Source organism: Lontra canadensis, unplaced genomic scaffold (genome assembly GCF_010015895.1).
Source record: "Lontra canadensis isolate GAN:19392208 unplaced genomic scaffold, GSC_riverotter_1.0 scaffold47, whole genome shotgun sequence".
In the NCBI taxonomy this organism is placed as follows: domain Eukaryota; kingdom Metazoa; phylum Chordata; class Mammalia; order Carnivora; family Mustelidae; genus Lontra; species Lontra canadensis.
In genome coordinates, this window is record NW_022631041.1 from 13,537,884 (window position 1) to 13,561,908 (window position 24,025).

The 24,025-nt window shown below is 38.0% G+C and overlaps 1 pseudogene; it reads right to left on the bottom strand.

Annotated features, from left to right (window-relative positions):
• Positions 1-2,121: 2,121 nt before the first annotated feature.
• LOC116876710 overlaps positions 2,122-24,025 on the bottom strand; it is a 55,145-nt pseudogene continuing 33,241 nt past the window's right edge.

Below are 24,025 nucleotides of genomic sequence, written 5' to 3' on the forward strand. Positions count from 1 at the left end.
TGCATTCACCTATCCTATTGTAACTACCTATAAACAAATATATCACCACCTTCTCAAGAAGAAAGAAAACATCTCATCAATCATAGTGTCTGTGGTAGGACCAGTGAATTTCATGACAGTTGGCAGCTGATTTATTTCTTTTACTGAAAAGAGTTCTCAAAAAGGCAAAAATGTTATGTGAAATGTCTTAATAGTGTATATGATATTCCATAAAGCCTGTGAATTGTTTTGCTGTAGGAAGTAGGATGAGCATGGAGGCAAATATAAACCCAAATTAGGCATTTATCCTACCAAGGACAAACTATTTCTAGTCCGTAATGGGAGTAGCCCCCATGTAATTAATTTACTGCTTAAGAATAAGTTACTTTTCCTGAAGTATAGAACTATCCTGAAGGCTTAGGGTTATTTTCTGCTGTGGGTAAATTGGGTAACCAGCCGTTGTGGTGTCCATCACAGTCTTGTTGTGAGAAATCTACATAAATCTGCCGTCATTGTCACCATGATCATTTTATTACTGGGTATACTGGGCAAGTAATAGGGTGGCTGGGAAGGAATCAGACTTTCATCCATTTATCAGATCATTTTGTTCAACTGATTATTGAGAGTTTATTCCACAGTGAGACTCTTTGATAGAGTATTCACTTAGGATGCAAATATTGTCAATCTCTCAGCCCATTTTGAGTAATGAGTCCCTAAGTCTAACCCCAACTCTTTTCCTGAAGAGAATGCAGACCACCTGATCAAACTATTGCTCATGAATTAGTATAAACCTAGCCTTCAACCATCTCTCTCTAGACTAAGCAGAAACTGGAATATGTCCCTTGAACTTCTATATATTTGAGAGGATTTTCCTTTTCTAATGACATTTATGGCTACCCTGCGTGGGTTTAATATAATAGCACTCCAGTTCTGATTACTGCTAGCATATCAGGCTGAGTTAACTTAAGTTAGACTCAAATTATTTCCTTCTTGTTCCATTTGTCAGAGGGCCTCCTCAAGAGTCACACATGTGAGTTAACAGAGGAATGGCATAGAAAAACATTAGGACACAGGGAGTATGAAGTGACAAAAGTTCTCTCCTTGACCAATCTCCAGTTGAGTGCTCTCAGCCCTCTTCTTGATGAGGCCTCAACTTTGGTGCCAAAGACTTCAGACTCTCAGCACAAATTATTATTATTATTTTTAAATGAATGAATCTTTTTTTTTAATTTTTATTTATTTATTTGACAGACAGAGACCACAAGTAGACAGAGAGGCAGGTAGAAAGAGAGGATGAAGCAGGTTCCCCGCTGAGCAGAGAGCCTGATGTGGGGCTCCATCCCAGGAACCTGAGATCATGACCTGGGCTGAAGGCAGAGGCTCAATCCACTGAGCCACCCAGGTGCCCCTCAGCACAAATTATTTTGCCCACCCATTACATACACAGAGATACATATCCCACATTAAAAGATTTGAACAAGCCATAGCATAATTTCTAACAGCTCAAGGCTGCATCCCTAGGATGACCCTAACCCCCTTAAAGTGGCTGCCCGAAAGAAACCTCCAGGTTGCCAAAAGAATTTTTACCATTTTCTTTCTAGCCGGTACCTTATCAGGTAGGCCTCTGACCTTCCTTTCTTAGAGCATTTACTAATAAAGGCTTACCATCATGCATTCTTCTCCTATGTATCTCTTACAACTCAGGATTGTCTTCTCAAATACCTAAAAATCATTCCTTTCAAATAGTATCATCAGAAGGGATAGTGTCCTCTCTCCCAGACTCTGTGGTAGGAGGGACCTACTTCAATTATTGACAGCTAACAGACACAGCTGGCCTAATTATATTTACATTGGCCAACTCTTTGTAATTTTTCATTTCTCTGGTTCTGTACAAGCCCCCTTTCTTCTTCCACCTCCTTCTTTCTTTCCTACCTTCCTTTATTCATTCCTTCCTTCTTTCACTGGGTACAATATACTTTATTGATGGTACATAACAAACCTCCCCTCCTCGAGGGACAGAAACTGTGCAGAGGTCTGGAGATTCTCTGTGTGCTGGGGGATGAGTTGTGGTAAGGATTTCGCAGCAGCTGAGGGCCTCTCTCTTCCTCTTGCTCTCACTGGGGCTGGTGGTCCAGGGGACTCTTACTCTTTGGAGGCCGTAAGATCCATCACCCAGTTGCTATAGCCAAATTCACTGTCATACCAGGAAATGAGCTTGACAGAGTGGTCTTTGAGAGACATGCCAGGCCCAGGATTGAAAGTGGAAGACTGAGTGTCATTGTTAAAGTTGTAGGAGACAACCTGGTCCTCAGTGTAGCCCAGGATGCCCTTGAGGCCCTCTGATGCCTGCTTTACCACCTTCTTGATGTTATCATATTTGGCAGCTTTCCCTAGGTGGCAGTCCAATTCACAACCAACACATTGACATGAGGACACAGAAGTCCATGCCAGTGAGCTTCCCATTCAGCTCAGAGATGACCTTTCCTACTGCTTTGGTGGCACCAGAAGCAGAGATGATGCTCTGGGCAGCCATGCCATGGCTTTCCAGAGGGGCTGTCCACAGTTTTCTGGGAGCAGTGATGGCATGGACTATGGTCATGATTCCCTCCATGATACCAAAGTTGTCATGGATGTCCTTGGCCAGAGGGGCCAAGCAGTTGGTGGTGCAGGAGGCATTGCTGACAGTCTTGAGGGAGTTGTCATACTTCTCATGACTCATACCTATCACAAACATGGGGTTATCAGTAGAAGGGGTAGAGATGATGACCCTCTTGGATCCACCGTTATCCATGATTATGAAGACCCCAGTGAACTCCACAACATACTCAGCATCAGCATCATTCCATTTGATGTTGGTGGGATCTCTCTCCTGGAATATGGAGACGGGATTTTCATTGATGACAAGTTTCCTATTCTCAGCCTTGACTGTACCATGGAATTTGCCATACATGGAATCATACTGGAAGATGTAGACGATACAGTTGAGGTCAATTAAGGGGTCATTAATAACAACAATATCTACTTTGCTTGAGTTAAAAGCAGCCCTGGTGACCAGGCACCCAATATGGGCAAATCTGTTTATTCCAACCTTCACCGTTGTATCTCAGGGACACAGTTGGCACTGCACCAGAAGATGTGGCTATCCATCAAACAGGGAGGAGCAGAGAGCCTGTCATTCTCTCTTTAAATGCCCAGTCACCTTTGTAAAAATTGAAGTTGAGCTTGATTTACCCTGTACCATCTTTTTCTCTATTGTAATAGGGTATTAGTGATTTAAAACTCTTATTACCACTTTAACTACTGTCCAGATTTGTTTATATTTGATGAAAATATCTGTTCATGCAACTTATTTGTGCTTCAGGATCCACTTGAGGTCAAAACTATATACACAGGGGCTCCTGGGTGGCTCAGTGGGTTAAGCCACTGCCTTCGGCTCAGGTCATGATCTCGTGGTCCTGGGATGGAGTCCCACATTGGGTTCTCTGCTCAGCGGGGAGCCTGCTTCCCTCTCTCTCTCTGCCTGCCTCTCTGCCTACTTGTGATCTCTACCTGTCAAATAAATAAATAAATAAATAAACATCTTAAAAAAAACTATATACATAATTCCTAATTCATAGGTTATTGCTGGATATAACCAGTTATGTAGCTTGAACTAATAGGTAACACCAAGTTAATGAATGTAAGATCAAGTTATTTGTTGCTCTATTTTCAGGTATTCAATGCCTATCATGATCTTGCTTCTACTAGGAAAACAGAAACTTTCAATCAAAAGGAGAACAGTTACTTGCAAAGTGGTCACAGCTTTCTTCTAAAACCTTAGAAACCTGTACTATCATTCTCCTTTACAAGCTTTGTACTGTGTCTCCTGCCACAAATACTTTGGGCACAATTGGATTAGCTGTCATAAAGCCCATTGGAAGGCTGTTTCATGGGATCTGGTCCAGCTGAAAAGTCCTTTTTTTGCTGAGGCTCCCTTAAAGAATGATACCCTTTTGAGTCACCTAGCAAATAATCAGAGTAGCCAACTTAAAAGTGGTGATAATTTTCTCCAATATCCAAAGAAAGCCATTGTACCTCTTTCTAAGAGATTTGTGGGGCAAAGCACAGTAACTAGCCTTTCACTTTGAATTGTATAATTTACCATGTACTATTTACCACAGAATATTCAGAAACTCCAAAGGTGGCAGACCATTGTATTTTCATGGTACTTATTGTCCAAACTTCAGCATGCCCACATGTCTTACCAAAAAAAAATCTAGCATTCTTGTTCTATAATTTCTTTCATGATATTATTAATATACCAATACTGGATGATGCTGACTGTGAGATCAAGGTCCCTCTAGAATAAATTATGGCACAGAATCCTATATTATAATTTTGAGATAAGTGAGTAAAAGTCTACTGTTGTTTTTTTTACCAGGTGAAAGCAAATCATTTTTGGTTTTGTCTGGTTGTTAGTATAGAAAAATGCTTTTACCATGTCAATAGCTGCATTCCAGGTGCTATTCCAAAGCTGGTTTGATTTCTTCTCGAAATAAAATTGAATCCAGAACAGTAGTTGAGACTACAGGTAACATGTATTTAAATGAAGGAAAGTCTTCTGTTATTTTCCAAGGCCTGTTTCTTACTGTACAGGTGATACAAGCTAACTGAATGAAGAAGGGAAAGGCATAACCACCAACCACTGGGAGTATGAATCCTTATTACTCCAAGTGATAAAGGAGAACAACTTTCATTTTTATTTTTTCATTTTTTATTTTAAAGGCAAAGAAAAGGCTCAGGAACATCTACTTAGCCAACCATAATAGAGTTTGGTGTATGGGTTATGACTCCAGTCTGTGAATCATTCCAGTTACTAATTATAATCATTTCGAGTATCAGTAGGAAATAAAGAAATAGCAACAAGATGTGTGTATAAACCCACAGGGCCTACTTTGAGTACACTCACAGTGAATCTGCATTGTTATGGACTGAATATATCCTCCACCCCAATGTAATGGTATTTGGAGGTGGGATATTTGGGAAATAATTAGGTCTAGATGAGGTCATGAAAGTGGCCTGAATCTGCTGGCACCTTGATCTTAGATATCATGGTCTTCAGAACCATGAGAAGTAAATCTCTTCTTATTTTTTAAAAATATTTTATTTATTGATTTGAGAGGGGAAGAGAGAGAGAGCAGCAGAAGGTCCAGAGGTAGAGGAAGAAGCAAGCTTCCTGCTGAACAACGAGCCAGACATGGGGTTCCATCCCAGGATGCTGAGATCATGGCGGAAAGCTGATGGCAGACACTTAGCTGACTGAGCTATGCAGATGCTCCAAAACAAATCTCTTCTTGTTTAAGCTACCCAGTCTTTGGTACTTTCTTACAACAGCCTGAGCAGAGTTGACTAAGACAACTATTAATTACCTGACATTCAATAACACTAGCATTGTTACTGAACTGCAGAAATGGTTTAGTTTTAGCCAGCAGTGTCAACCTGGAATTAGTATCTAATACTTAATGAAATGTCTAGGAATTTCTCCTCCTTTAGTATACAGTTGGCCTCCTAAATCGTGCAAGTCTCTTAGGAGAAGAGTAGCAAGAGCCAGGATCTATTGACTGCTTACTATGTGCAAGGTACTTTTACATATATTAATTTATTTAATCCCCTTATCCAATGATCATATAAACTCCACTGGAATCAGGAAACTCATTTCAAACACAGTAAAACCACAAAACACAGTAGGACCACACCACAAAGGTCCTCAATGGTCTACCAAGAAAAATTATCATTATGTTTTTAAATAACATTGAGTCTCTCCTTCCCAATTATTTCAATTAATAGCTATATTGCAGTTTTGTGGGTTCCATCAGGAAATCTTTAGGAGTTAGAATCACCTATGATATATTTACTACAAAAATTTTCATAGTTTTTTGGATTTACCTTCTACTTTATTAACTTAAGGTATTTTATCACATCTTTACCTAATTTAGCATAGACCAACCTTATGTGTAAATTTCAGTCAAGGAACTGAGAAAGCAATTACGATTTCTGACTGATTCTAGCTGTTGACCTTAGGCACTAAAGAGCAACAGGAAGGAGCATGAAAAAAATTGGCTCCCCTTGCATGGTACTTATCTATGGGATCTCTTTTTTTTTCAAGATTTTATTTATTTATTTGACAGAGATCACAAGTAGGCAGAGAGGCAGGCAGAGAGAGAGGGGGAATCGGGCTCCCTGTTGAGCAGAAAGCCCGATGTGGGGCTTGATCCCAGGACTCTGGGATCATGACCTGAGCCGAAGGCAGAGGCTTTAACCCACTGAGCCACCCAGGCACCCCTATCTAAGGGATCTTGGGGCAAGGCCTGAACTGGGACAGAGATTCTGTTTTGTTGTAAAGACACTCCAGGAGATTAGGGTATTTAGGGGCTCTCCAAAAGGCTTCCTTTTTAACTGGTATTCTACTCTTTTCTATTCAATATGCTGTTACTAAGAAATCTGACAAAGACATGAATTCAATCTAATCTGAAATTCAGCAATCCAGAGCATCAGATAGGATGTTTTATTCTTGGCTATGTCAGTCCTGCGGTTAAAACAAATACTTTTGACACAGACACAGAAAGTCTCCAATTCTCCTACTCTCTCTTGAGCCAAGAACTTAAGACTTGGATCTTGTGAGTTTCTGTTGCTTAGCTCTCCTATATATCTAGAAGCAGTAGCCTTCCTTTTCTTCCTTATGATTCCATCTTTCCTACTCATTCTATACCAAGAGCTACCTACTTTTTTAAAGATCTTGTCTTCAGTAGCCATTTCATTCTAGAGGATAATTTAAGTAACTGTTTCACATGCTGTGTCATTAACTACCAGAGTTCCCAGTTCTATACTACGTCTTCAGTGCTTTCAAACCCAACCAGCATAAACAACCCATTTACAAATTTTTATTTCTTTGATGGCTTGTTGCCTTTCCTGGCACCAAATATCATATTGGTCAGGATTGCAAACATTAGAAAATATTCTGACATTAGGAGAAAATTAGTGTTCAAAGGGATATTATGGAGCTCAGATAAATTAGAGAAGGAACAGAGGACAAGATTCTGAAGACACAGGAACAATGACATCACACCTTCTGTTCTGAAGAAGATATCATGGCCATGCTACTTGGAACTGATTGCCCTTAGGATTAGATGCCTGATATTCCACTCCCTTCCTTCCCCCAAGCATCAGAAAAAACCAAAGTCCCTGCCATTACATGTGCCAGAGTGTATATACCTCTTTTCATGGTCACTTTTTCACAATGCTAGATTTCTAATGTAAATGTCAAGTGAGTCCAAATAATTGGAAAAACTGAAGTTAGTGCCTTTATCTAAAACTACAAGAAAGTCTGGAATATAATTATTCCATCCTCTGCCTTGGAAAGAACAATTAATAACATAAAAAATTACCAAAATATAGAGAGAAAGTTGGACCACAATAAATGACAAATATCTACTAGTTGGGCCATATGTTAAAATCACCTAAAATGATATGCTCAATCGGGTGGTAGTCATTACTCACAGTATTTCTGGATCTCTTTCTTTTCCTAGATAATAATTTGAAACTACACTTACCTCCCTCTAGAATTCAGCAGAGGTAAAATAACTTACCTTAGCTGATGGAGTATAAATGGAAGCAACAAGTGTCACTTCAAGACAGACTCTTTCTGAGCTGATATGCCTTCTACATACTCCCTTGCCCTGCCATGATAAACATGGAAGCCCCCAGTAGATATGGTAGCATCATCACAAAATAAGGCTTCAGTCATCTCGGGTGTCTAACCGAATAATCTGAAAAAGCTCCCATCTCAGCCTGCAATGGACAGGTAGCAAAAACAAAGAATAAGACTTGTTCTAATTCCCCGAATTTTTGCTGTGACATGTCCATGCTGACTGACAGAAGCTCAGACTTCTCTTCAATTGTACTTTTTATCTGATACATACCTAACAGGTTGCAAGTCACAACACAGAGCTGTCATAAAAGTACTTCATTCAACATGTTCAGAGCTGAACTCATGAATTTTTCTATCAATTATTCTTCCTCTAGTATTTCCTTCCTCGATAACACAAAACCACATGTTCACTCAATCTGAAAACATAAGAATCTTTCCTGCTTCTTTCCATTTTCTACTACTTATGTGTTACCAATTTCCAGATACTATGATTTTCATTTCCTCTATTTCTATAGTTCTGGAACCACTTCCAAAAACTAGTTCAAGAAACCATCATCTCTTATATGATTTAATGAAATAGGCTGATACCTACTTATGCTTATTTATCACTGCCTTACAACCTAGCCTCCACTATAGCTAACATATTCTTTTGTTGGTTTTTCAATATATTATTCAATACTTAAAAGTTCCTCCTTAAAACCCATCAAAGACTTCTCATTTCTTTTACCATAAAACTGAGATTTCTGGCTGAGATCTTTAAAGTTCTGCCTGGTCTAGACTTTTGCTCATCATAGCTTCACTCTCTTATCTAGAAGTGTTGACTGGCATTCAGTTCCTAAGATGTGCTATTCTCTTTCCCACCTCATAGTTTATGTTCCTATGATTTCTTCTATCTGAAGACTTTTCCCCAACTACTCCATTACATCCATTACTACTGTGACCACCACTATCTTGCTACATCTGCCCACTCCCCTTTCTAATGCCCATGCATTGCTTACATCTTTGCCGAACACTATTGCCTTAGGTTGGGGTCTGTTTTCCTAAACAAGTGTTTAAGGTCCATGATGAAGTAAATATTGGCTTGTTTGCCATTGTTTCTTTAATGCCTAACACAATAGAGGTAAGACATCAGTAATATTTTTTCAAATGAAGGTTCAAAGTTGAATAAACAAATGAGTGACTCCTAGATGCTTTCACACCCTCATCATATTTCCAGGGTTTTTTTCTTGGTTGTTTTTTGTTTGTTGTGTTTTTGTTTGTTTTTTGGTTGTTCCACCAACTTAAGTCTATGCTTAGCTTTTTTAACTTGGAAGATTTTTAACAATGCCCTGTTGTTTATTGTTTATATCACATTATCTGCCCATCTGTTTTTATTTTTTTTGCTTGTTCTACTTATATTCAGCTTATTGCTTGCATTGAGAATCATTTTAGTTTCAATCTTCTTAATTGTTTGGAAACCAGGGGTTGGTCTGTTTATTTTTCATACCTCATGCTGACACAGAATCCTGACATTTTTTTGGATTCAGGTATTGCAAAAACTATTAAATGTCCTCTACATCTGGGGAGGTAGAGAAGAAAACCAAAAATTCTGAGACTTTGGGGTTTTTTCCCCCCTTCAAATTAAAAGAAAGCCTGTTTTGGAAAAAAAAAATATCTGCAGCTTAATCCATGTGAATATTCTAATCCTTACACCCAGAAAGCATTTCCACAAATCACTCAAATAGTAAAGCCTGTATTTGGAATAACATCTATTTGAAAATCAATTTGAGTATTTAATATGACTGATAATATCTTGTTAATAAAAATTCCATTGTTTAAATAGAATCCAGGTACATAATCTTTTTACATAACAATCTTAGTAATGAGATAGAAAGTAGAACAGACTAATTTTATATAGATTAAGTTATGCATATGTGTCTGAAGCGTAATGCACTGATGGGATATAGAAAAGGATATTTAAAAGCCTATTCAAATAGTGATTTATGAGTCTTCCAGGATATTCGGTCTCCAATCAATAAATCATGAGCCATTGGGGTTTCTTAATGAGCACCATGTTTGGGATAGATAGTAGCAATCTGGCAGGTCCCACAGGTGATTTTTTAAAGTGAATCCAAATTCTCCACAGATCTCTCTTACCTTCCATCACAGTGTGTTTTTGAAGGGTGCATGGGAGTTGTCATAATGTGTTTTCCCATACCATGTTGAAAAACTGAGAAAGCTGCTATAAAATGCAAATTTAAGGGCATCAGTGGATTTTCTCTTGAAGCTGCCTGGATATTGTTCAGAGAAATAAAGCAACAGCACACATTGTAGCAAAGAGAAAAAAGAGGACTTAAAAAGCAATTGCAGTATGGTCTTCTGGCACGTTTTAAAAGGGCACTTTGGTGTAATTAAAGAATGATCTGCAATGATTTTTTTTTTCTATATAAAGAGAATTTTAGAAGACACACAGCTTTGGGGGACAAATATATGATTTGGACATTACTTGGATCTTTATTGTGGACAATACAACTTGCCTAGCATCACACCCAGGCCAAAGATCTTTTCAAGGATTTTATTCCAAGTAAAGGGGTTTGCAGCCTGGTATTCCACGGTATTATAGTTATAAACTGAAATCTCTTAAAACCTCTCATCTATAGAGAGAAATTTAAAATCTCACTAGTACAACTACTTTGCTTATTGCAGTTCTCCACACTCAGGGAAGATCCATTTTGTGCTTCTTCTGTTGGGATATGTGTCACTACCCAGAAACAAGAACTCTTCTAGAAACAGGGCATAAGTCTCAATATGTGTATGAACCATGTTATCTCCGATTCTTTGACTTCTGGGCCCTTGCTGACCCCGGAGAGACTGCCTCTCCCTTGGCTAGCCAGTTCTTAGAGATAGTATACCACTTGCCTGAGAAAACATCTTTTCATATGCAAACCAACTAACTGAAAGTCCACACCTGCAACCTCCTTTATTGGGGTTTCACAAGGCTCTCCCACTCCAGGCCACTATCCACCTGCCCCTATCACCTGAGGTCTAGCTACTCTATTTCCCTAAAGCCCGCTACAATTATCCAAACTAGCCAATCCTAAGCCTACTTACTCTGCCTCACCCGTTTCTTACTACGGAAACCACAAGTAAGATTATTACCCATGTTTTCCCCTACTCCCTCTGCCCCCTATCTGACCCTGGTGCTTCCTCACACAGCCCTCCATGGCATGGTATGTGCTCTGTCCTCTCGGGATCTTTCAATTTAACAGACTATCTTTTTAAGAGCAATTTTTCTCTGATGTATTGGCCTCACCATACTTGAATAATAATAAATCCTATGTTTAAAAACAATTTTGTTTTTAAACAATATTCCCAGAGAAACTATTGCACAATATTACCAGATTGCACAATATGCCCAGATACTAATGGTCATTCATTTTGGTCTGAGTGAGCATTTCAATTCTGGGTGGTTTGAAAGGTACCAGTGGTTTTCTAAATCAAACTGTGCTTAACCTCCTCAAATTTATACTAGTCATTTTAATTAGATTAAGGATTGACATTATTTGAGAGAGGTAACACAGTTATCTTTCCTTAGCCATATCTCATGAGAAAATCATCTCAACTCAGGCATCTAGCAGAACAGAGGTGTAGAGAAGAATGGGTTGTAATATGTGCATTTATATATGAGTGATGAAGATGGAAATATCCTGATGTGTGACCCCTTAGCAGCCATGGGGCTAACTAGAGGAGGGAGGAGTATGAAAAAAGAGGATATAGGATTACCAGGCACCCTTCTGACAGTTTCACAATTTTAAATAAAGCCCAACCCTGGCATTATGTTATCTCCAGACATTTTCTCATTCACAATTTAATATTTTCCTAAAATCATTCTTTTTTTAAAATAACACAACCATCTAGTTTTTTGTTTTTGTTTTAAATATTTTATCTATTTATTTGAAAGAGAGAGCACAAACAGGAGGAAACACAGAAGGAGATGGAGGAGACAAGCAGACCAGCTGAACAGGGAGACAGAAATGGAGATTGATTCCAGGAGCCTGAGAACATGACCTGACTCAACGTCAGACACTTAACTGACAGTGCCACCCAGGTGCCCCCCAAAGCCAACTGTTTTTATAAGAAGAGAATTTTACAACTGGCACATTTTGATTTGCTGACCTAAGGTCCCTTAACCTCACTCAAATGGAAAAAAAAAAAAATTAAAGTGAAAATGTCTTACCCATATGAGGTAAAACTTGCACCAGAACTCCGCTCTCAGGGTAGGTTCAAGGCTCCAGTGATTCGAAAGAAGCAGGCAACTCAGTGTTCAAGTCTAAATTTAAGAGCTTTCTGGAACTCAGAAGCCAATAACAAAGGTTCTCACACTCATTTCACCAATTTCAGTGAAGATCTCCTGATTTGATCAACTTCCCATGAACACATTGTAAAGTATATCCTACCTGACCCACATACTCTATTCTCAACAAAGAAGTCCGAGTGATCCCCTATATCAAGTGACATCACTCCTATGCTCAGAATTTTCCATCGTCCAGGACACCTGGGTAACTCAGTCAGTTAAGCATCTGCCTTCTGTTCAGGTCATGATCTCTGGGTCCCAGAATCAAGCCCCACATTGGGCTCCCTGCTTAGCAGGGACCCTGCTTCTCTCTCTTCCTCTGCCTCTCTCCCAGCTTGTGTGCACTCTCTCTCTTTCTTACTTCTCTCTCAAATAAATAAATAAAATCTTAAAAAAAAAATTCTCCAGTGTCCTATACATACTGGAATAAAAGACAATATCCTTACATCACCTACAAGGTGCTCTACTTTTGGATGCCCATGGTCTGTCTGACCCTATTTCTTTTCACTGTCCTCCTTACTTCCTTTGCTACAGTCACTCTGTCCTCCTTACTGTTCTAGAATATCCTGCGTATGCCCTTGCCTCAGGTCTTCTCCACTATTGTTTCTATATTTAAGCATTCTCTTCTTAAATATCCATTTGTGCCCAGGAAGTTGAAAATGGTTAGAGACAAACTCAACTCTACATTCCCAAAAAACACACAAATGCTGCCTTCTCTGGAAGGCCTGCTCAGACCACCCTACATTAACTTGCAAGTTTCCCCTTAACACACATCACCAAATTTCTTCTCTGCTTTATTATTCTTAATGTTTATCAACTTCTTACATACCATATATTTCATTTATTTTCTTATTTCCTATCTAACCCTACTAGTATATATGACACTAAAGGGAAGGGTTTTGGTTTTTTTGCTCCTTGTCTCATGTCCCATATAAAGCATGCTAAACAGTGCCTGACTTATATAGGCTTCAGAAATATATGTTTAATAGAATAAGTGAAAGACAGTATGATGGATGCTTGAAACATAGTTAGGCATGAGTAGCTATTACCATCTTTCTTGTTAAGATTTTATTTATTTATTTATTTGACCGAGAAAGAGTGAGCAAGCAGGGGGAACAGCAGAGGGAGAGGGAGAAGCAGGCTCCCCGCTGAGCAGGAACAACCCCCCCCACACACACACATAGCCCCGCAACATGGGACTTGATCCCAGGACCCTGGGATCATGACCTGAACCGAAGGCAGACGCTTAACTGACTGAGCCACCCAGATGCCCAGCTATTACTATCCTTAAGGAACTCTAAAATACAGGCGGGTGGTGGAACAAATGTTTAATTAATCCTTTATCTTCAGTGCACACTTGTAAATCCAAGTTGTTAGAAGAAGGAAGAGTGACTTGTACCAAAGTCATAGTGCTGATGGCATTTAGAGCTCCAAGGACAAAAAACAAAATGTCACTATATTTTGGAGGAGGTAGCACCTCTCCTGGCCACAAAAGGATGACAATGACATGAAACCGTTTTAAATATGACAAATGGGCATTCAGATCAGCCAGATATAGCCTCATTTTAAATACTCACAGCAATTCAAAATTCAGAAGGATAAAGATTTCTTTATAAGAATTCTGTAGAAATGCTCTAAATAGTGCTGCTGATTTATTTAAAATATTTAAAGCTGAAATAAAAAATTTAAAACTCCTTGCTCTAGTTTTCATTTCCTGAGTTCCTAACCATGTGTCAGGCACTGTGCTTGGAGCTGGTAGAGATAAAAGGATAAAGAGGACTGAATCTCAAGCCTGTGCAGAGTACACCAGTCTACTCACGAATAATTTTAATAGAATGACAAAAGGTCTCATTCCTTGAAACTACTTAATATCATAAACTCATTAAAATGGCATGCAAATTCTTTGTAGAGATTCTTGTCACCACTAAGTTTAGGAGAAAGCGCAGAAAGTAAGGCATCATCTGGCATTAGAACCACTCTTGTTTTTTTCCAATGCTTAGCCTCAAAGAAACTCCACTGCTCTAACTCAGTCCTCTAACATCAACAACTATCATACCTGTACCTTCTAGGTATGCTGAAGTTAATTTCTCCCAAGCATACCAGTCCCTGAGTTAACTCATCCTGTTATTGCGACCCTACCTTTCATGAAATTCCTATTCTTCCTTTCCTTACCAATCAAATCCCTGGTTATCTTTTATACCCTATTCACATATTACGTCAGTCAATTTTTCCCTAAGTTCCCCAGCTTGTGGTCACTCTACTTGCTCATCTGTGCTTTCATAATTTGTAAAATCATTTAACTAGTATTAATTGAGTACTTTCTGTGTGCTGGACCCATTTCTAGAGGCTGGGTATGCAAATGTAAAGAAAACAGCAAGAAAAATCCATTCCTGCCTGATATAAAAAATCTGAGATGTGGATTGTATCATAAAGAAATAAATACATCATCAAGTAGTGATAAATGCTAGGAAAAATAAAGTGATACAACATCATACATTCTTTCTCTGACTTCCCCATTACCATTGAAGGGATGGAGAACTTCAAAACGACTCTGAGGAAATGGCATTTGAGCAGAGATTTGATGGGAGTGGATCATTAAAAAAATCTAGTGGAAAATTACTTCAGGCAGAAACACTTGCAAAGGCCCTGAGGCAAGAACACATTTGGGAGCTCTAAGAGCAAGTAGGTCAATGTGTCCTGAACAACGTGATGATGGGGAGAGCAGAAGGAGAGAGTTGAACCAAATCATGTAGTCTTTCAGGTTATGATCTTACTATGGTCAGGACTTTGGGATTTATTTTAATCATTATGAGAGCCCACAGAAACGTTTGGACACAGGAATGACATGGTCTAATCCTGCAAGTATAATCTGGCCGCTCTGTATAGAACAGATCATAGGGGTCAGGAGTGGAAGCAGCAAGATGAATTAAGAGGCAGATTAGTATGCTGAGAGGTAATGGTGGCACTTATTTTATATTTACTTATTTTTTTTAATGTAAACTGCTTAAAGATGGACCTTGATTTATTCATTTTTTTTATTGCCAGTATCTAGCAAATGCCTGTTATATACTAGATGTTCAAAATGTACTTACAGAAGGAAGTAAGGAAGAAAAGAAGGGATGGTTAAAAAAAAAAAAAGCAAATAAAGGGTTTTAGGATTATTGAATCTAGTTAAAAGAAATTCAGATGTGAAAGCATTCCTCTTTCCAAACAGCAATACAAAAAGAAAAGTCCTCATTATTTCTTCAGTGAAAAGGACAAATTTGTTTTTATACTTAAAAAAATTGAAAATGTTAGATCCTACTCATGTCCCAATGCTAAATGAATATGCAATCATGAAGAAGACTTTATTCTGCAAAGACTGACCAGTTGGTTTTAAGGAACGAATTGTTCATAGGAAATAGGAAGGAAAATGGCTTCTATTTTTTGGAGATGGGTAATATCTTTAATAGGATAGAAATAATTACCTTCCCCCTTCTCTCTTAGTGCATGGCACTGTGCTCTCTTGGGCTTTCAGAAAGTCAAGGTCATGGAGCAGATGGTCCATTATTAGGGTAGAGTAAAACAAGATAAATCTCTCATCTGAAATTAGTTTAACTTGGGAAGAAAATTTGCACTTTCACAGATGTACTTGAAGTTGGCACAAAAATGAGAACATGTTGAATTTAAATCAATTTTGCTGGTCCCTTATGTTTTCTGTTAACTGTTAAAGCATTAGTCAAATGCTTTTCTGCTGTATTTGGCAAAATCAAAATGAGGAATAAACTTTAATCTTAAATGTAATTATTAATCATCCAAAAATCATTTTAAGCAAGATGGTGTTTGGTACTTCATTTAACAACCCCAATTCAGGTCCTGCTACAAGAAATTTGACATTGGATCAGTTTCACTCATAAATCAGTCTTGGATAGGACAATCAGGAAAATGGGCAAGTGTCATGGTATCTGAGTCACTTGACTATATAGTAAAATACAAAAAAAAAAAAAAAAACAATTAAAGCATGTGATTTACCTTGCCTAGAAATGTGGCAACAATGTCCTGATAAGTAATTTCAGTAATGTCTTTCAGAAGTTGGGATTAAAAACATGCCTACACTCAGACATAGGCTTAAAGTGTACATCCTGGGATGTCTAAGCATATACTAGACATTCAGGAAACTTCCACTTGGAACATCCTTAGTCCCTGGCACCTTATTTCACAGTTTTATTTTTACATTGCCTTGTGGGATCACAAGGTTGGTAAATAGTAATTCTATTTTTGAGTTGTTCAGGTGGAAAGCATTGGGGTCTCTAATTCCTATTTATCTCACATAATCCACATCTAATTCATCAATACATCCTGTCAGCTCCACCTTAAAATATATATCCAGAATCTTTCTACTTCTCACCCCTCCGTTGCCATCATTATCTCTCTCCTGGATTATTGCAGAAGCTTCTTAATTGTTTTCCTGCTTCTACCCTCATGCCCCTCTTAGCAGCCACAGGGATGCAGTTTAAAACATAAATTGCACTATATCCCTCCTCTTCTCAAATTTCCCAAACGGTTTTCTATCAGAGTAAGAGACAAAGTCAAGAGAATATATGGTCCTGTGTAATCTGTGTTCTCAAGATCCTGTCATCTTTCTCACCTCATCTCCTATGACTTTTCCCTTATTCATTCTGCATCATCCATACTGGCCTCCTCATTGTCTCTGACATAAACCAAATATGCCCTTGCCTCAGGACCTTTGCATGTGCTGTTCTCTTTCTGAAGTGTTTCTCTCCAGGCATTTACACAGCCCTCTCCTTTATCTCCTTCAGGATTTTATTGAAATGTCATCCTATCAGTTTGGCCACCCTCTCTAAAATTACAATACAATACCACACACGTTTATCTTCCCTTTTTGCTGTATTTTCTTCCTAGTATTCATTCCAACATAATAGATTGTATGTTTTATATATCTTGTCTTTCCCACCACTAGAATAGAAGCTTCAAGAGGGAAGAGATTTTTCTATGTTTACTATTATACCCTCTAGCAACTAGAAGAGTGCCTGGCACCCATTAAGAACTCAATAAATATTTGAATCATGATAAATGAATCACTTAATTTTTTTATTATTTTGGATTCTCCCTAGCCAAATAAATTTTGTTTAAAAATAAAAATCTAGATGGCTTAATTTAGGGTTTTGGCCAGATAGAGCATTTGTGAAAATCCTTGGTCCTTTGCCTTCAGCCATAAAATGAAAGTAATAAAAAATACCAAAAATACAGAAAGTATGAAATTTAGCATGAGGAAAAGAAGTATAATTGGTGGACAGGTTACTAAATCAAGAGGCTTAAGATCCATGAGCCTTTATTATAACTTAGGTAAATCTCAGAAACTAGAATGGAATACTCAGAAGAGGTAAAAACTAAGTTTTTATCTCACACCTCTACTTCTATATGTTAGACAATTGACTCAGTCTCTGTCAATTGACTCAGTTTCTTCATCCGTAGTGATAAAGCTAAACTAGCTGACTTCTTAAGCTCTTTTCCTAAGCTCCACTGCCACAATTGCTTATTTACTTATAAAAGTAAAGACTATTTTTTTTTATAACAGAACTAATATGAGGAAGGCTTCATTGTTAAAAAGGAATTTACAGTAAGAATACTAGGATTTTATAAAAAATGTTAAAGGATGAAACTGGGCCTTCAGCTTATAGAATCAAAAGTTTGAGGGTCTTTAATTAGAGTTCCACCTTTAAAGTGAACTCAGTTCACATTCTTGAAGGAAGGAGTGTTTGTCAGATATTAACCCCCATCCAATCAGATATTGCCAGAGAACCTAGCCAGTCTCTGAAAGTTTTATTTTAGGGTTGATTTGAAAAATAATAAAAATATATTTTTAAATATATACATGTTCATGCTCACATGTGTGAATACTTATTTATCCTCTCCCTTAAAACCCAACATAAGCAAGTACAGTAAGTCCTATCGTTTAAAATATTATCCATTCTTTATTTTAGGATAAGTTTCTTTCACCCCTTCATAATACAGAGTTTGCCAAGCTTATACAGTGCTGGGCTGATCTGGAATAGATTTTGAATTCCTCTCAAACTTGATTCAAGAATCTTGAATTCTTGTCAATCTTTTGGCAAACTAAGTTTAATTTGTAAATAAAAGGGAAAAAAAATCATTGAAACCTATTTTGAGAGGCAGATTTCTATTCTGATTTCCCTGAACCAGATATTTAGAGTCTCTGTAGGCTTATTCTGATTTCTAAATTTCTTCTACTGATATTTATTTCCTAGATAACACTGGTAGAAATTAAATGGTTCACTGCTTTGGGGGAAATTTTACTCTTTGCTCAATAGTTTATATTTAAGGTACTTTTTCCTCCCTTGCTTTTCCTTCATCTGACAAGCTCCAGGCAGAATTTAAAGCAAGAATCCAATATACCTAAATGTTATAGTAATAAGATAGAAATGGGCTTTCCACAGAATCTTTCTTTAAAATTTATTGTTCACCAGTGCCCTCTCTTATCCCAATAAGTTTAATGAAATATATAGGTAGTGTCTTCCCAACAGAAGACTTCAAAAAACTAGGAAATTCAACAATATAAGATTTAAGACACATGTAATTATATTGGCATGTAAGCTGAACACCAATCATAGGTGTTCAATAGGCAATAATTGCTTCTGAAATAGAAAATGTTAATATACTGTAAGAAGGTTTTGACAAGAGAACAATGAGTAAGGAATGGTAATAAATTTTGTCATTATAATTAAAGTCTCTCCCCCCCAACTTCTGTTTTTCACCTTTCAAGACATTTAAAGTTGTAATAATTCCTCAGAAAAATTAGAAAAATAGTGGAAGCCTTCTAAGAGGCAAGGTAAAATGCACTAGGTTTGCTTAGCTCAGAGAAGAGGTTGGGGGTTTGGTTTATTTTCAAACATTTGTAGCACTATTCTAGGACACCAGTGACCAGTTGTTCTTCATTGTCACAAAGGCAAACCAAGAAACAATGGGCTAAGATTCCAATGAAACATGGGAACACATCTCTAAGTGCATAAGGTAGTGGATGACACCTTTAGGTATACATTAGTTCACCTGAGAGCTTTAAAAAATACCAATGCCCCAGAACAATTAAATTATCTTCAGCATTGGTACTTTAAAAAAGTTTCTCAGGCGATGCTAAGAGACAGTTTAGGTTTAAGTTGAGAACACTGATGTGAAGCATGATTCTGTGATTCATGATTCATGATTCTATGAAACGCACATCAGTAGAGCATATTAAGACTTGAGCAAGTGAAGTACAGACAAAGAAAACATACCCATCATTCTCTAACAGTGCTTGTGTTCAAATCCCAGTCCTATAAGAGGCTTGCATATTTTTTCCATATCTATGATTTCTGAAGGATAACGATCCTATTTGGGGTCCAGAGTTTAGACATGGAATTGAAGTAGTGTTCTCTGGTTCCTGTAAGGGGTTACTCATTATAAAATCAAACCCAGCTTCTTAAAGTTAACAGAAACAGATTTCTAAGTAGCTCTGAATCTGCACTTTAAGATTTACCTGCTCCTAGAGTTGCATCATTTTTTACAATAGTGCCAACACCACCTGTCTGGGCCCTAGAAGGACACTGCCCTCATCCCACCTCCAGCACTTTGGCTCAACTTTGGAAGCAAGCTAGAACTCTTTTCCCTTTGGAAGCAAGCCGGAACTCTAAGAAGAATAACAGTCCAATAAGAGACAATCTAGAGAGCATAAACCCAGATACGCTGACAAAATTTAAAATTCTATTTGTGTCACAGCCAGCTTATTTGTCAAACCTATTCGAATTCACCCACTGCCTTAAAACAACTATACTTGCCCACCAATACAGGCACAAGTGTAAACATCTGGGTAATATATTTCATTTGCTTTCACTTTACCTATCCCCATATGGTATTTCATAGTCTTGCCACATAGTTACCTCTTTCTATTCTACTTGATATCTTGCTGGTTAAATCCAAAGGGAGAAGATTAGATGCTTTAGTTTTTAGGAGAAGAAGAAAAAAGCAGGATGATGAAGGGAAGAAGGAGAGGGAGAAAAGAAATGAAGGAGAAGAAAAAGGGAAAGAAGAAGAGAAGGAGGAAAAATGATGATGAGGAGGAATGGGGTAGTGAGGAAGGATATTTAAAAAGAAAGTGATCCAACTATATGTTGTCTGTAAAAATATACTTTAAGTATAATGATTGATATTTTAAAAGTAAAGGAATGAGAGAAAGATATACCATACCAACACCAATCAAAAGAAATCTGGAATAGCAGTATTAATTTCAGGCAAAAAGGACGTCAGAAGAAGGAAAAGATGGAGAGATAAATAGGAGCATTATATCATGATAAAGAATCAATTCCCCAAGAAAATATAAGAATCCTAAATGTGTGTGCATATAACAAAAGAGTGTGAAAATACAAGAGGCAGAGTTTTTCACTGGGTTCCAAGATGGTGACATAGAAAGACCATAAACTTGTCTCCTCCACAGACACAACAAATTGACACTTACATATAGAGCAATTCCTCCTCAAGAATAACTGAGGGCTGACTGAACAACAGAAGGAAAGATAGAGAGACCGCATAAGAATGGCAAGAGAGACAGAGATAAGAGAGTGAGGGGAACTCCCACTCCATACACTATAATCCGCAGTGGAGAGGGATAGTACTGAGGGACTGTGAGCAGATTTGTCTGCCCTGCAGCACAGATAAAAAGCCAAGGTTTAAAAGGGTAACTAGTATGTAAAGGAACCAGCCCTAGAACCTCGCCAAATGCTGGGGAAGCTACTGGAAATCTCTCAGGGTTGGAAGGGCTAGTTAGTGCCATGGTTTATGTTCCCCCTCCACCTTGAAAGCATGGCTGGAAGCAGGTTCTGGGTGCCCTGGCCAGTCCATTGCTTCATGAACCCCAGGCCCCTTGCCTAGCCCCAGCCATTTTACCAAGGCAGCCCTAGCCACCCCACTAAGGCATCCTTACCACGGTACATTTTGCGACACCCCCTGTCAGCTCTCACTTTAGAGAGAAGTGAGTTAGCTCCAGCCATCTCACCAATGTGACACAGATGCATTGCACCCCAGAGCACTCCTGGCCAACACCACTTTGGCTCCAGATGGCTTGCTGGGACACCCCTGGCTAAGAGTGCTCTGGGACCTCCTGGCTCACGTCTGCTTTAGTTTCAGTCACCCCACCAGGGTATTCCTCACACTGAGTGCTTTGGGAACCTTCAGCCTGGGCCTGCCTTGGTTCCAGCCCTGCCAGAGCACTCCTGTTTGGAGCACTGAGACCCTACCCCCACACCTCATCTGGGCTCCAACTACCCTGCCAGGTCACCTACTGTGCTGAACACTCTGGGGTACACAGTCTTGTACCCATGTCAGTTTCAGCTACCATTCAGGGTGCCCTCTACACTGAGAGCATAGGGACCACCCCAGCCCTCACCCACATTAGTTTTAGTTGTACTGCCAGGCAACCCTCTATACAGAGAGCTCTGGAACCCATTTGCTTGCACTCACTTCAGCTTCAGCTCTTCTGCCAGAGCATTCTCTTCATGGAGAACCCCAGGACCACTCTGGCCCATGCCACTACAGCTCTGGTTATCTCCCAAGGGCAGCCCCAGCATGGAGTATCCTAAGACCCTCAGCCCACAGAAGCTACAGTTTCAGCTATCAGACAAGGTCACCAGGCATACATAGCCTACAAAGGGGACAAACAAGACCATATTTCCAAGTTTAGAAGTAGCTGTTCCTCCTAACTCATAGAAAGAAACACAGAATGTTAAGCAAAATAAGGAGATAGAGAAATATGCTCCAAACAAAAGAATAAGAAAAAAATCTAAACTAAAAAATAAAAACTAAAAGTAATAGTGATAAATAGTATGTCTGATAAAGAGTTTAATGTAATGATCATAAAGATGCACACCAGATTGGAGAGAAGATTAGAAAAACTCATTGAGAACTTCAACAAAGCGAAAAGCATATAAAAGAGAACCAGAGTTGAAGAATATATAACTGAAATGAAAAATACACTAAATGGAATCAACAGTAGATTAATGGAAGCAGAAGAAGGGATTAGCAATCTGGAAGACAGGGTAACAAAAAGCACCTTAACTGAATAGCACAAAGAAAGAAAACATAAATGAGATGAATTAAGGTATCTCTTAGACAACATCAAGTGAACAAACATTCACATTATAGAGGTCAAAGAAGAAGAAGGAGAAGAAAGAGGTAAGAGCAGCAAACTTATTTGAGGGAATAATAGCTAAAAAAAATTTCCTAACCTAGGGAAGGAAAAAGATATTCAGGATCAGGAATCACAGAGAGTGCCAAACAAGATGAACCCAAGGAGGTTCACACCAAGAAACATAATAATTAAAGTGTCAAAGATTAAAGATAAAGAAGGGATTTTAAAAGCAGCAAGAGATAAACAAAAAGTTACGTATAAGGAAAACCCCATAGGGCTATCTGCTGATTTTTTATCAAAAACGTTGCAGGCCAGAAAGGAATGGCATGACATATCCAAAGAACTGAAGGGAAAATAACCTATGATCAAGAATACTTGGGGCACCTGCGTGGCTCAGTGGGTTAAAGCCTCTGCCTTCAGCTGGGGTCATGATCTCAGGGTCCTGGGATGAGCCGCATCCAGCTCTCTACTCAGCGGGGAGCCTCCCTCTCTGCTACTTGTGATCTCTGTCTGTCAAATAAATAAATAAAATCCTTAAAAAAAAAAAAAAAAGAATACTCTATGTGTCAAGTTTATCATTTAGAACTAAAGGGGAGTTAAAGAGTTTCCCAGACAAACAAAAATTAAAGGAGTTCTTAACCACTGAACTGGCCTCAAAAGAATGTTAAAGGGACTTCTTTAAGCAGAGAAGAAAAAGCCTTCATTAGAAGTAAGAAAATTATGCATAAAAGATGTAAAATTTGATAATATATACATAAAATGTGGAGGATACAATAATTAAGAAGTGATTTTAGAATGTGTTTTAACTTAAGTGAACATCAACATAATATAGACTGCTATATGCTTAGGATGTTATTTATGTTATATATGGAACCTAATGGTAACCACAAATCCATAACTTAAGATAGATACACAAAAAATAATGAGAAGTCCACATATAACAATATAAAAAGTCATTAATCACAAAGAAGGTAGGTGAGAGAAGAAAGGAACAGACAAGAACTACAACTAACACAAAAAACAATTTCAAAAAGGAAATTAGTACATATCTATCAATAACTGCTTTAAATGTAAATGGTCTAAATGCTCTAATCAGAAGACACAGAGTGAGGGAATGGATTTTTTTTTTAAAGATGTATTTCTATGCTGCCTACAAGAGACTCACTTCAGATGTAAAGATACATACAGACTGAAAGTGAGAGGATGAAAAAAAATATATTTCATGCAAATGGAAGCCAAAAAACAAAAACAAAAACAAAAAACCCGAGATGGCAATACTTATATCAGACAAGATAGACTTTAAAACAGAGACTACAGCAAGAAACAAAGACATAATATAATGACAAAAGGATCAATCCAATAAGAGGATATAATAGTTATAAATATCTATGTATCCAACATTGTGATACCTAAGTACATAAAGCAAATATTAATAGACATAAGGGGAGAAATTGACAGTAATATAATAATAGTAAGAGATTTTAATAGCCCACCACAATCAATGGCTAGATCATCCAGGCAGAAAGTCAATAACAAAGTGTCTTTGAACAACACATTAAATCAGACAGACTTTATAGGTATATACAGAACATTCTATCCAAAAAACAGAATATACATTCTTTTTAAGTGCACATGGGATATTCTTGAGGATAGATGACATATTAGGTCACAAAAGAAGCCTCAATAAACTCAAGAAGACTGAAGTCATATAAAACATCTTTTCTGAACTCAACAGCATGAAACTAGAAATCAATCACAAGAAAAAAAAAACTGTAAAAAAACATGTGGAAGCTAAACAACATGCTACTAAACTGTGTCAATGAGGAAATTAAAAAGAAATTAAGATACA